Source organism: Balaenoptera acutorostrata, chromosome 9 (genome assembly GCF_949987535.1).
Source record: "Balaenoptera acutorostrata chromosome 9, mBalAcu1.1, whole genome shotgun sequence".
NCBI lineage: Eukaryota > Metazoa > Chordata > Mammalia > Artiodactyla > Balaenopteridae > Balaenoptera > Balaenoptera acutorostrata.
Genome location: NC_080072.1, coordinates 115,581,872 through 115,594,221, shown reverse-complemented (window position 1 = coordinate 115,594,221; position 12,350 = coordinate 115,581,872).

The window sequence follows — 12,350 nt, the reverse complement described above, 5'->3', positions numbered from 1 at the left end:
GGCTCCCATTTCTCCATGGCCGGTCCTGCATTTCTGGTTTGGACACCTTTTTCCGCATGGCCCTTTTGCCCGCTGGGAAGCGAGACTTCTTTGGAGCGCTGATTTGCCTTTCCAGGTTGCTTGGTTGGCCAAAAAGGGCGTATGCGTTTTTTCCTGAATATATTCAGGAAAAAACGCATACGCCCTTTTTGGCCAAGGGCATCATTGTCCACGTTTTGCCGCATTTCGTGTGCTTTCAAGGGGATTCGAATCTACCTCCTGAAATCTGTTTCCTGCAATTCTGCCTTGCTTTCAAAGCCTCTTCGTTGCCTTCCCTTAATATATTTGTGGACGAGAGGTATCATTTAAAACTCTGCAGGTTTGTGAATTGCAGTGCCCCTGAGCTCCATTTTTCAACTCGCTTTTTTGGGAGCTGGCCGCAAAAGCGCAGGATTGCTTCAGGCCCTCTTCTGGTTCTGGGGGGCAGGCTGAGCTTGTGCTTAATTCTTCTTCCTGATGGGAAAATAGAGTAACCTGTGTCTGTCCCAACACCTAGAGCTAGTCTCTCATTGGTTCCCCCTCTTCCCGTTCATCCTCAGGACAAATTGCAACCTGTACGGAATAGGAGGTTAAAGGTGCTGATTCTCCAAGGAGGGAGATGGCTAGTAAATCGGCTGGAATGGCGAACCCGAGCCAAGGAGATGAGAAATGAGGGGCGTTTTAGAAACCTTTCCCGATCGCACGGTGTACCATCTTCTGGGTTTCTCATGCATGTTTTCGATGTAGGAAGATGCCCTTGAACCTGGAGATTTGGGACCCATGGGATGGGTACCATGCAGTATTACTTGAAAGGGTCTGCGTTGGCACACCCAACCTCACCGAACCTCTCAGCCCCAAGAGTGTCCACCCTTATGTCTCAATCAGCTGTGGGTCTAGATATGGTCAATCCAAGTTGCATCACAGCCCCTGAATGAGTTTTGTAAGAATTTCTCTCTCTTTCACTGTCTTTGTTTCACTGGTTTTGAAAAGTAATTTATTTTAATAATGGGGTTTAGCTGCTTTTCACGGCTGCGTTTATGCCGCTTTACACCCCCTTGACTCACTTACAGAGAGATATCAATACATAGGTTTGAAGATTCTTACTAGTCAGATATATTCTTGTGCGGTGAATAGGGGGTGTTGAGTCCAGTTCACTGAAAAAGGAATAGGTCTTGTCTGTTACATATTGGGTTTGTGGAACGGTATCTGAGCTAATTTGAATCCTTGTTTTATGCATCACCCCACCACACCTTTCCCGTTCAGCAGCCATAGTGTGTTTTCTAAACGTGTGACTCTGTTCTGTTTTGCAATTCAGTTCAAGTGTAGCGGTTTTTACATTCCCTCTATAAGTGATATCTTATGATAAGTGTCTTTTTCTGTGTGACTTATTTCACTTAGAATCGTCGTACCTAAATCCACTCATCGTGCTGCTACGAGCCTTATGACGTGGATTTCATTGCTGAGTGATATTCCATTGTACATGAGGACCACAACTTCTTTATCCATTTTTCTCTTTCCTAGGATATTTAAGGTGTAATGAAGTGTGGGTTCTTGTCAACAGAGCAGCCCTAAACTTTGGGGTGCCTGTGTCTTGCTGATTTTTAGTTTTCCCAATTTATACGCCCATGAGTGGAAGTGCCCTATGCTCTCCAAGCTGTGTTTTTTAGATGTTTCAGAACACACCGTACACTTCTCCAGAGTGGCTGTTGGCAATTTACATCCCACCCATCAGCGTAGCAAGGCTCCCATTTCTCCATGGCCGGTCCTGCATTTCTGGTTTGGACACCTTTTTCCGCATGGCCCTTTTGCCCGCTGGGAAGCGAGACTTCTTTGGAGCGCTGATTTGCCTTTCCAGGTTGCTTGGTTGGCCAAAAAGGGCGTATGCGTTTTTTCCTGAATATATTCAGGAAAAAACGCATACGCCCTTTTTGGCCAAGGGCATCATTGTCCACGTTTTGCCGCTTTTCATGTGCTTTCAAGGGGATTCGAATCTACCTCCTGAAATCTGTTTCCTGCAATTCTGCCTTGCTTTCAAAGCCTCTTCGTTGCCTTCCCTTAATATATTTGTGGACGAGAGGTATCATTTAAAACTCTGCAGGTTTGTGAATTGCAGTGCCCCTGAGCTCCATTTTTCAACTCGCTTTTTTGGGATCTGGCCGCAAAAGCGCAGGATTGCTTCAGGCCCTCTTCTGGTTCTGGGGGGCAGGCTGAGCTTGTGCTTAATTCTTCTTCCTGATGGGAAAATAGAGTGACCTGTGCCTGTCCCAACACCTAGAGCTAGTCTCTCATTGGTTCCCCCTCTTCCCGTTCATCCTCAGGACATATTGCAACCTGTACAGAACAGGAGGTTAAAGGTGCTGATTCTCCAAGGAGGGAGATGGCTAGTAAATCGGCTGGAATGGCGAACCCGAGCCAAGGAGATGAGAAATGAGGTGCGTTTTAGAAACCTTTCCCGATCACACGGTGTACCATCTTCTGGGTTTCTCATGCATGTTTTCGATGTAGGAAGATGCCCTTGAACCTGGAGATTTGGGACCCATGGGATGGGTACCATGCAGTATTACTTGAAAGGGTCTGCGTTGGCTCACCCAACCTCACCGAACCTCTCAGCCCCAAGAGTGTCCACCCTTATGTCTCAATCAGCTGTGGGTCTAGATATGGTCAATCCAGGTTGCATCACAGCCCCTGAACGAATTTTGTAAGAATTTCTCTCTCTTTCACTGTCTTTGTTTCACTGGTTTTGAAAAGTAATTTATTTTTATAATGGGGTTTAGCTGCTTTTCACGGCTGTGTTTATGCCGCTTTACACCCCCTTGACTCACTTACAGAGAGATATCAATACATAGGTTTGAAGATTCTTACTAGTCAGATATATTCTTGTGCGGTGAATAGGGGGTGTTGAGTCCAGTTCACTGAAAAAGGAATAGGTCTTGTCTGTTACATATTGGGTTTGTGGAACGGTATCTGAGCTAATTTGAAACCTTGTTTTATGCATCACCCCACCACACCTTTCCCGTTCAGCAGCCATAGTGTGTTTTCTAAACGTGTGACTCTGTTCTGTTTTGCAATTCAGTTCAAGTGTAGCGGTTTTTACATTCCCTCTATAAGTGATATCTTATGATAAGTGTCTTTTTCTGTGTGACTTATTTCACTTAGAATCGTCGTACCTAAATCCACTCATCGTGCTGCTACGAGCCTTATGACGTGGATTTCATGGCTGAGTGATATTCCATTGTACATGAGGACCACAACTTCTTTATCCATTTTTCTCTTTCCTAGGATATTTAAGGTGTAATGAAGTGTGGGTTCTTGTCAACAGAGCAGCCCTAAACTTTGGGGTGCCTGTGTCTTGCTGATTTTTAGTTTTCCCAATTTATACGCCCATGAGTGGAAGTGCCCTATGCTCTCCAAGCTGTGTTTTTTAGATGTTTCAGAACACACCGTACACTTCTCCAGAGTGGCTGTTGGCAATTTACATCCCACCCATCAGCGTAGCAAGGCTCCCATTTCTCCATGGCCGGTCCTGCATTTCTGGTTTGGACACCTTTTTCCGCATGGCCCTTTTGCCCGCTGGGAAGCGAGACTTCTTTGGAGCGCTGATTTGCCTTTCCAGGTTGCTTGGTTGGCCAAAAAGGGCGTATGCGTTTTTTCCTGAATATATTCAGGAAAAAACGCATACGCCCTTTTTGGCCAAGGGCATCATTGTCCACGTTTTGCCGCTTTTCATGTGCTTTCAAGGGGATTCGAATCTACCTCCTGAAATCTGTTTCCTGCAATTCTGCCTTGCTTTCAAAGCCTCTTCGTTGCCTTCCCTTAATATATTTGTGGACGAGAGGTATCATTTAAAACTCTGCAGGTTTGTGAATTGCAGTGCCCCTGAGCTCCATTTTTCAACTCGCTTTTTTGGGATCTGGCCGCAAAAGCGCAGGATTGCTTCAGGCCCTCTTCTGGTTCTGGGGGGCAGGCTGAGCTTGTGCTTAATTCTTCTTCCTGATGGGAAAATAGAGTGACCTGTGCCTGTCCCAACACCTAGAGCTAGTCTCTCATTGGTTCCCCCTCTTCCCGTTCATCCTCAGGACATATTGCAACCTGTACAGAACAGGAGGTTAAAGGTGCTGATTCTCCAAGGAGGGAGATGGCTAGTAAATCGGCTGGAATGGCGAACCCGAGCCAAGGAGATGAGAAATGAGGTGCGTTTTAGAAACCTTTCCCGATCACACGGTGTACCATCTTCTGGGTTTCTCATGCATGTTTTCGATGTAGGAAGATGCCCTTGAACCTGGAGATTTGGGACCCATGGGATGGGTACCATGCAGTATTACTTGAAAGGGTCTGCGTTGGCTCACCCAACCTCACCGAACCTCTCAGCCCCAAGAGTGTCCACCCTTATGTCTCAATCAGCTGTGGGTCTAGATATGGTCAATCCAGGTTGCATCACAGCCCCTGAACGAATTTTGTAAGAATTTCTCTCTCTTTCACTGTCTTTGTTTCACTGGTTTTGAAAAGTAATTTATTTTTATAATGGGGTTTAGCTGCTTTTCACGGCTGTGTTTATGCCGCTTTACACCCCCTTGACTCACTTACAGAGAGATATCAATACATAGGTTTGAAGATTCTTACTAGTCAGATATATTCTTGTGCGGTGAATAGGGGGTGTTGAGTCCAGTTCACTGAAAAAGGAATAGGTCTTGTCTCTTACATATTGGGTTTGTGGAACGGTATCTGAGCTAATTTGAAACCCTTGTTTTATGCATCACCCCACCTCACCTTTCCCGTTCAGCAGCCATAGTGTGTTTTCTAAACGTGTGACTCTGTTCTGTTTTGCAATTCAGTTCAAGTGTAGCGGTTTTTACATTCCCTCTATAAGTGATATCTTATGATAAGTGTCTTTTTCTGTGTGACTTATTTCACTTAGAATCGTCGTACCTAAATCCACTCATCCTGCTGCTACTAGCCTTATGAAGTTGATTTCATGGCTGAGTGATATTCCATTGTACATGAGGACCACAACTTCTTTATCCATTTTTCTCTTTCCTAGGATATTTAAGGTGTAATGAAGTGGGGGTTCTTGTCAACAGAGCAGCCCTAAACTTTGGGGTGCCTGTGTCTTGCTGATTTTTAGTTTTCCCAATTTATACGCCCATGAGTGGAAGTGCCCTATGCTCTCCAAGCTGTGTTTTTTAGATGTTTCAGAACACACCGTACACGTCTCCAGAGTGGCTGTTGGCAATTTACATCCCACCCATCAGCGTAGCAAGGCTCCCATTTCTCCATGGCCGGTCCTGCATTTCTGGTTTGGACACCTTTTTCCGCATGGCCCTTTTGCCCGCTGGGAAGCGAGACTTCTTTGGACCGCTGATTTGCCTTTCCAGGTTGCTTGGTTGGCCAAAAAGGGCGTATGCGTTTTTTCCTGAATATATTCAGGAAAAAACGCATACGCCCTTTTTGGCCAAGGGCATCATTGTCCACGTTTTGCCGCTTTTCATGTGCTTTCAAGGGGATTCGAATCTACCTCCTGAAATCTGTTTCCTGCAATTCTGCCGTGCTTTCAAAGCCTCTTCGTTGCCTTCCCTTAATATATTTGTGGACGAGAGGTATCATTTAAAACTCTGCAGGTTTGTGAATTGCAGTGCCCCTGAGCTCCATTTTTCAACTCGCTTTTTTGGGAGCTGGCCGCAAAAGCGCAGGATTGCTTCAGGCCCTCTTCTGGTTCTGGGGGGCAGGCTGAGCTTGTGCTTAATTCTTCTTCCTGATGGGAAAATAGAGTAACCTGTGTCTGTCCCAACACCTAGAGCTAGTCTCTCATTGGTTCCCCCTCTTCCCGTTCATCCTCAGGACAAATTGCAACCTGTACGGAATAGGAGGTTAAAGGTCCTGATTCTCCAAGGAGGGAGATGGCTAGTAAATCGGCTGGAATGGCGAACCCGAGCCAAGGAGATGAGAAATGAGGTGCGTTTTAGAAACCTTTCCCGATCACACGGTGTACCATCTTCTGGGTTTCTCATGCATGTTTTCGATGTAGGAAGATGCCCTTGAACCTGGAGATTTGGGACCCATGGGATGGGTACCATGCAGTATTACTTGAAAGGGTCTGCGTTGGCTCACCCAACCTCACCGAACCTCTCAGCCCCAAGAGTGTCCACCCTTATGTCTCAATCAGCTGTGGGTCTAGATATGGTCAATCCAGGTTGCATCACAGCCCCTGAATGAGTTTTGTAAGAATTTCTCTCTCTTTCACTGTCTTTGTTTCACTGGTTTTGAAAAGTAATTTATTTTTATAATGGGGTTTAGCTGCTTTTCACGGCTGTGTTTATGCCGCTTTACACCCCCTTGACTCACTTACAGAGAGATATCAATACATAGGTTTGAAGATTCTTACTAGTCAGATATATTCTTGTGCGGTGAATAGGGGGTGTTGAGTCCAGTTCACTGAAAAAGGAATAGGTCTTGTCTGTTACATATTGGGTTTGTGGAACGGTATCTGAGCTAATTTGAAACCTTGTTTTATGCATCACCCCACCACACCTTTCCCGTTCAGCAGCCATAGTGTGTTTTCTAAACGTGTGAGTCTGTTCTGTTTTGCAATTCAGTTCAAGTGTAGCGGTTTTTACATTCCCTCTATAAGTGATATCTTATGATAAGTGTCTTTTTCTGTGTGACTTATTTCACTTAGAATCGTCGTACCTAAATCCACTCATCGTGCTGCTACGAGCCTTATGACGTGGATTTCATGGCTGAGTGATATTCCATTGTACATGAGGACCACAACTTCTTTATCCATTTTTCTCTTTCCTAGGATATTTAAGGTGTAATGAAGTGTGGGTTCTTGTCAACAGAGCAGCCCTAAACTTTGGGGTGCCTGTGTCTTGCTGATTTTTAGTTTTCCCAATTTATACGCCCATGAGTGGAAGTGCCCTATGCTCTCCAAGCTGTGTTTTTTAGATGTTTCAGAACACACCGTACACTTCTCCAGAGTGGCTGTTGGCAATTTACATCCCACCCATCAGCGTAGCAAGGCTCCCATTTCTCCATGGCCGGTCCTGCATTTCTGGTTTGGACACCTTTTTCCGCATGGCCCTTTTGCCCGCTGGGAAGCGAGACTTCTTTGGAGCGCTGATTTGCCTTTCCAGGTTGCTTGGTTGGCCAAAAAGGGCGTATGCGTTTTTTCCTGAATATATTCAGGAAAAAACGCATACGCCCTTTTTGGCCAAGGGCATCATTGTCCACGTTTTGCCGCTTTTCGTGTGCTTTCAAGGGGATTCGAATCTACCTCCTGAAATCTGTTTCCTGCAATTCTGCCTTGCTTTCAAAGCCTCTTCGTTGCCTTCCCTTAATATATTTGTGGACGAGAGGTATCATTTAAAACTCTGCAGGTTTGTGAATTGCAGTGCCCCTGAGCTCCATTTTTCAACTCGCTTTTTTGGGATCTGGCCGCAAAAGCGCAGGATTGCTTCAGGCCCTCTTCTGGTTCTGGGGGGCAGGCTGAGCTTGTGCTTAATTCTTCTTCCTGATGGGAAAATAGAGTGACCTGTGCCTGTCCCAACACCTAGAGCTAGTCTCTCATTGGTTCCCCCTCTTCCCGTTCATCCTCAGGACATATTGCAACCTGTACAGAACAGGAGGTTAAAGGTGCTGATTCTCCAAGGAGGGAGATGGCTAGTAAATCGGCTGGAATGGCGAACCCGAGCCAAGGAGATGAGAAATGAGGTGCGTTTTAGAAACCTTTCCCGATCACACGGTGTACCATCTTCTGGGTTTCTCATGCATGTTTTCGATGTAGGAAGATGCCCTTGAACCTGGAGATTTGGGACCCATGGGATGGGTACCATGCAGTATTACTTGAAAGGGTCTGCGTTGGCTCACCCAACCTCACCGAACCTCTCAGCCCCAAGAGTGTCCACCCTTATGTCTCAATCAGCTGTGGGTCTAGATATGGTCAATCCAGGTTGCATCACAGCCCCTGAACGAATTTTGTAAGAATTTCTCTCTCTTTCACTGTCTTTGTTTCACGGGTTTTGAAAAGTAATTTATTTTTATAGTGGGGTTTAGCTGCTTTTCACGGCTGTGTTTATGCCGCTTTACACCCCCTTGACTCACTTACAGAGAGATATCAATACATAGGTTTGAAGATTCTTACTAGTCAGATATATTCTTGTGCGGTGAATAGGGGGTGTTGAGTCCAGTTCACTGAAAAAGGAATAGGTCTTGTCTCTTACATATTGGGTTTGTGGAACGGTATCTGAGCTAATTTGAAACCCTTGTTTTATGCATCACCCCACCTCACCTTTCCCGTTCAGCAGCCATAGTGTGTTTTCTAAACGTGTGACTCTGTTCTGTTTTGCAATTAAGTTCAAGTGTAGCGGTTTTTACATTCCCTCTATAAGTGATATCTTATGATAAGTGTCCTTTTCTGTGTGACTTATTTCACTTAGAATCGTCGTACCTAAATCCACTCATCCTGCTGCTACTAGCCTTATGAAGTTGATTTCATGGCTGAGTGATATTCCATTGTACATGAGGACCACAACTTCTTTATCCATTTTTCTCTTTCCTAGGATATTTAAGGTGTAATGAAGTGGGGGTTCTTGTCAACAGAGCAGCCCTAAACTTTGGGGTGCCTGTGTCTTGCTGATTTTTAGTTTTCCCAATTTATACGCCCATGAGTGGAAGTGCCCTATGCTCTCCAAGCTGTGTTTTTTAGATGTTTCAGAACACACCGTACACGTCTCCAGAGTGGCTGTTGGCAATTTACATCCCACCCATCAGCGTAGCAAGGCTCCCATTTCTCCATGGCCGGTCCTGCATTTCTGGTTTGGACACCTTTTTCCGCATGGCCCTTTTACCCGCTGGGAAGCGAGACTTCTTTGGAGCGCTGATTTGCCTTTCCAGGTTGCTTGGTTGGCCAAAAAGGGCGTATGCGTTTTTTCCTGAATATATTCAGGAAAAAACGCATACGCCCTTTTTGGCCAAGGGCATCATTGTCCACGTTTGGCCGCTTTTCATGTGCTTTCAAGGGGATTCGAATCTACCTCCTGAAATCTGTTTCCTGCAATTCTGCCTTGCTTTCAAAGCCTCTTCGTTGCCTTTCCTTAATATATTTGTGGACGAGAGGTATCATTTAAAACTCTGCAGGTTTGTGAATTGCAGTGCCCCTGAGCTCCATTTTTCAACTCGCTTTTTTGGGAGCTGGCCGCAAAAGCGCAGGATTGCTTCAGGCCCTCTTCTGGTTCTGGGGGGCAGGCTGAGCTTGTGCTTAATTCTTCTTCCTGATGGGAAAATAGAGTGACCTGTGCCTGTCCCAACACCTAGAGCTAGTCTCTCATTGGTTCCCCCTCTTCCCGTTCATCCTCAGGACAAATTGCAACCTGTACGGAACAGGAGGTTAAAGGTGCTGATTCTCCAAGGAGGGAGATGGCTAGTAAATCGGCTGGAATGGCGAACCCGAGCCAAGGAGATGAGAAATGAGGTGCGTTTTAGAAACCTTTCCCGATCACACGGTGTACCATCTTCTGGGTTTCTCATGCATGTTTTCGATGTAGGAAGATGCACTTGAACCTGGAGATTTGGGACCCATGGGATGGGTACCATGCAGTATTACTTTAAAGGGTCTGCGTTGGCTCCCCCAACCTCACCGAACCTCTCAGCCCCAAGAGTGTCCACCCTTATGTCTCAATCAGCTATGGGTCTAGATACGGTCAATCCAGGTTGCATCACAGCCCCTGAACGAATTTTGTAAGAATTTCTCTCTCTTTCACTGTCTTTGTTTCACTGGTTTTGAAAAGTAATTTATTTTTATAATGGGGTTTAGCTGCTTTTCACGGCTGTGTTTATGCCGCTTTACACCCCCTTGACTCACTTACAGAGAGATATCAATACATAGGTTTGAAGATTCTTACTAGTCAGATATATTCTTGTGCGGTGAATAGGAGGTGTTGAGTCCAGTTCACTGAAAAAGGAATAGGTCTTGTCTGTTACATATTGGGTTTGTGGAACGGTATCTGAGCTAATTTGAAACATTCTTTTATGCATCACCCCACCACACCTTTCCCGTTCAGCAGCCATAGTGTGTTTTCTAAACGTGTGACTCTGTTCTGTTTTGCAATTCAGTTCAAGTGTAGCGGTTTTTACATTCCCTCTATAAGTGATATCTTATGATAAGTGTCTTTTTCTGTGTGACTTATTTCACTTAGAATCGTCGTACCTAAATCCACTCATCGTGCTGCTACTAGCCTTATGACGTTGATTTCATGGCTGAGTGATATTCCATTGTACATGAGGACCACAACTTCTTTATCCATTTTTCTCTTTCCTAGGATATTTAAGGTGTAATGAAGTGGGGGTTCTTGTCAACAGAGCAGCCCTAAACTTTGGGGTGCCTGTGTCTTGCTGATTTTTAGTTTTCCCAATTTATACGCCCATGAGTGGAAGTGCCCTATGCTCTCCAAGCTGTGTTTTTTAGATGTTTCAGAACACACCGTACACGTCTCCAGAGTGGCTGTTGGCAATTTACATCCCACCCATCAGCGTAGCAAGGCTCCCATTTCTCCATGGCCGGTCCTGCATTTCTGCTTTGGACACCTTTTTCCGCATGGCCCTTTTGCCCGCTGGGAAGCGAGACTTCTTTGGAGCGCTGATTTGCCTTTCCAGGTTGCTTGGTTGGCCAAAAAGGGCGTATGCGTTTTTTCCTGAATATATTCAGGAAAAAACGCATACGCCCTTTTTGGCCAAGGGCATCATTGTCCACGTTTGGCCGCTTTTCATGTGCTTTCAAGGGGATTCGAATCTACCTCCTGAAATCTGTTTCATGCAATTCTGCCTTGCTTTCAAAGCCTCTTCGTTGCCTTCCCTTAATATATTTGTGGACGAGAGGTATCATTTAAAACTCTGCAGGTTTGTGAATTGCAGTGCCCCTGAGCTCCATTTTTCAACTCGCTTTTTTGGGAGCTGGCCGCAAAAGCGCAGGATTGCTTCAGGCCCTCTTCTGGTTCTGGGGGGCAGGCTGAGCTTGTGCTTAATTCTTCTTCCTGATGGGAAAATAGAGTGACCTGTGTCTGTCCCAACACCTAGAGCTAGTCTCTCATTGGTTCCCCCTCTTCCCGTTCATCCTCAGGACAAATTGCAACCTGTACAGAACAGGAGGTTAAAGGTGCTGATTCTCCAAGGAGGGAGATGGCTAGTAAATCGGCTGGAATGGCGAACCCGAGCCAAGGAGTTGAGAAATGAGGTGCGTTTTAGAAACCTTTCCCGATCACACGGTGTACCATCTTCTGGGTTTCTCATGCATGTTTTCGATGTAGGAAGATGCCCTTGAACCTGGAGATTTGGGACCCATGGGATGGGTACCATGCAGTATTACTTGAAAGGGTCTGCGTTGGCTCACCCAACCTCACCGAACCTCTCAGCCCCAAGAGTGTCCACCCTTATGTCTCAATCAGCTGTGGGTCTAGATATGGTCAATCCAGGTTGCATCACAGGCCCTGAACGAATTTTGTAAGAATTTCTCTCTCTTTCACTGTCTTTGTTTCACTGGTTTTGAAAAGTAATTTATTTTTATAATGGGGTTTAGCTGCTTTTCACGGCTGTGTTTATGCCGCTTTACACCCCCTTGACTCACTTACAGAGAGATATCAATACATAGGTTTGAAGATTCTTACTAGTCAGATATATTCTTGTGCGGTGAATAGGAGGTGTTGAGTCCAGTTCACTGAAAAAGGAATAGGTCTTGTCTCTTACATATTGGGTTTGTGGAACGGTATCTGAGCTAATTTGAAACCTTGTTTTATGCATCACCCCACCACACCTTTCCCGTTCAGCAGCCATAGTGTGTTTTCTAAACGTGTGACTCTGTTCTGTTTTGCAATTCAGTTCAAGTGTAGCGGTTTTTACATTCCCTCTATAAGTGATATCTTATGATAAGTGTCTTTTTCTGTGTGACGTATTTCACTTAGAATCGTCGTACCTAAATCCACTCATCGTGCTGCTACTAGCCTTATGACGTGGATTTCATGGCTGAGTGATATTCCATTGTACATGAGGACCACAACTTCTTTATCCATTTTTCTCTTTCCTAGGATATTTAAGGTGTAATGAAGTGTGGGTTCTTGTCAACAGAGCAGCCCTAAACTTTGGGGTGCCTGTGTCTTGCTGATTTTTAGTTTTCCCAATTTATACGCCCATGAGTGGAAGTGCCCTATGCTCTCCAAGCTGTGTTTTTTAGATGTTTCAGAACACACCGTACACTTCTCCAGAGTGGCTGTTGGCAATGTACATCCCACCCATCAGCGTAGCAAGGCTCCCATTTCTCCATGGCCGGTCCTGCATTTCTGGTTTGG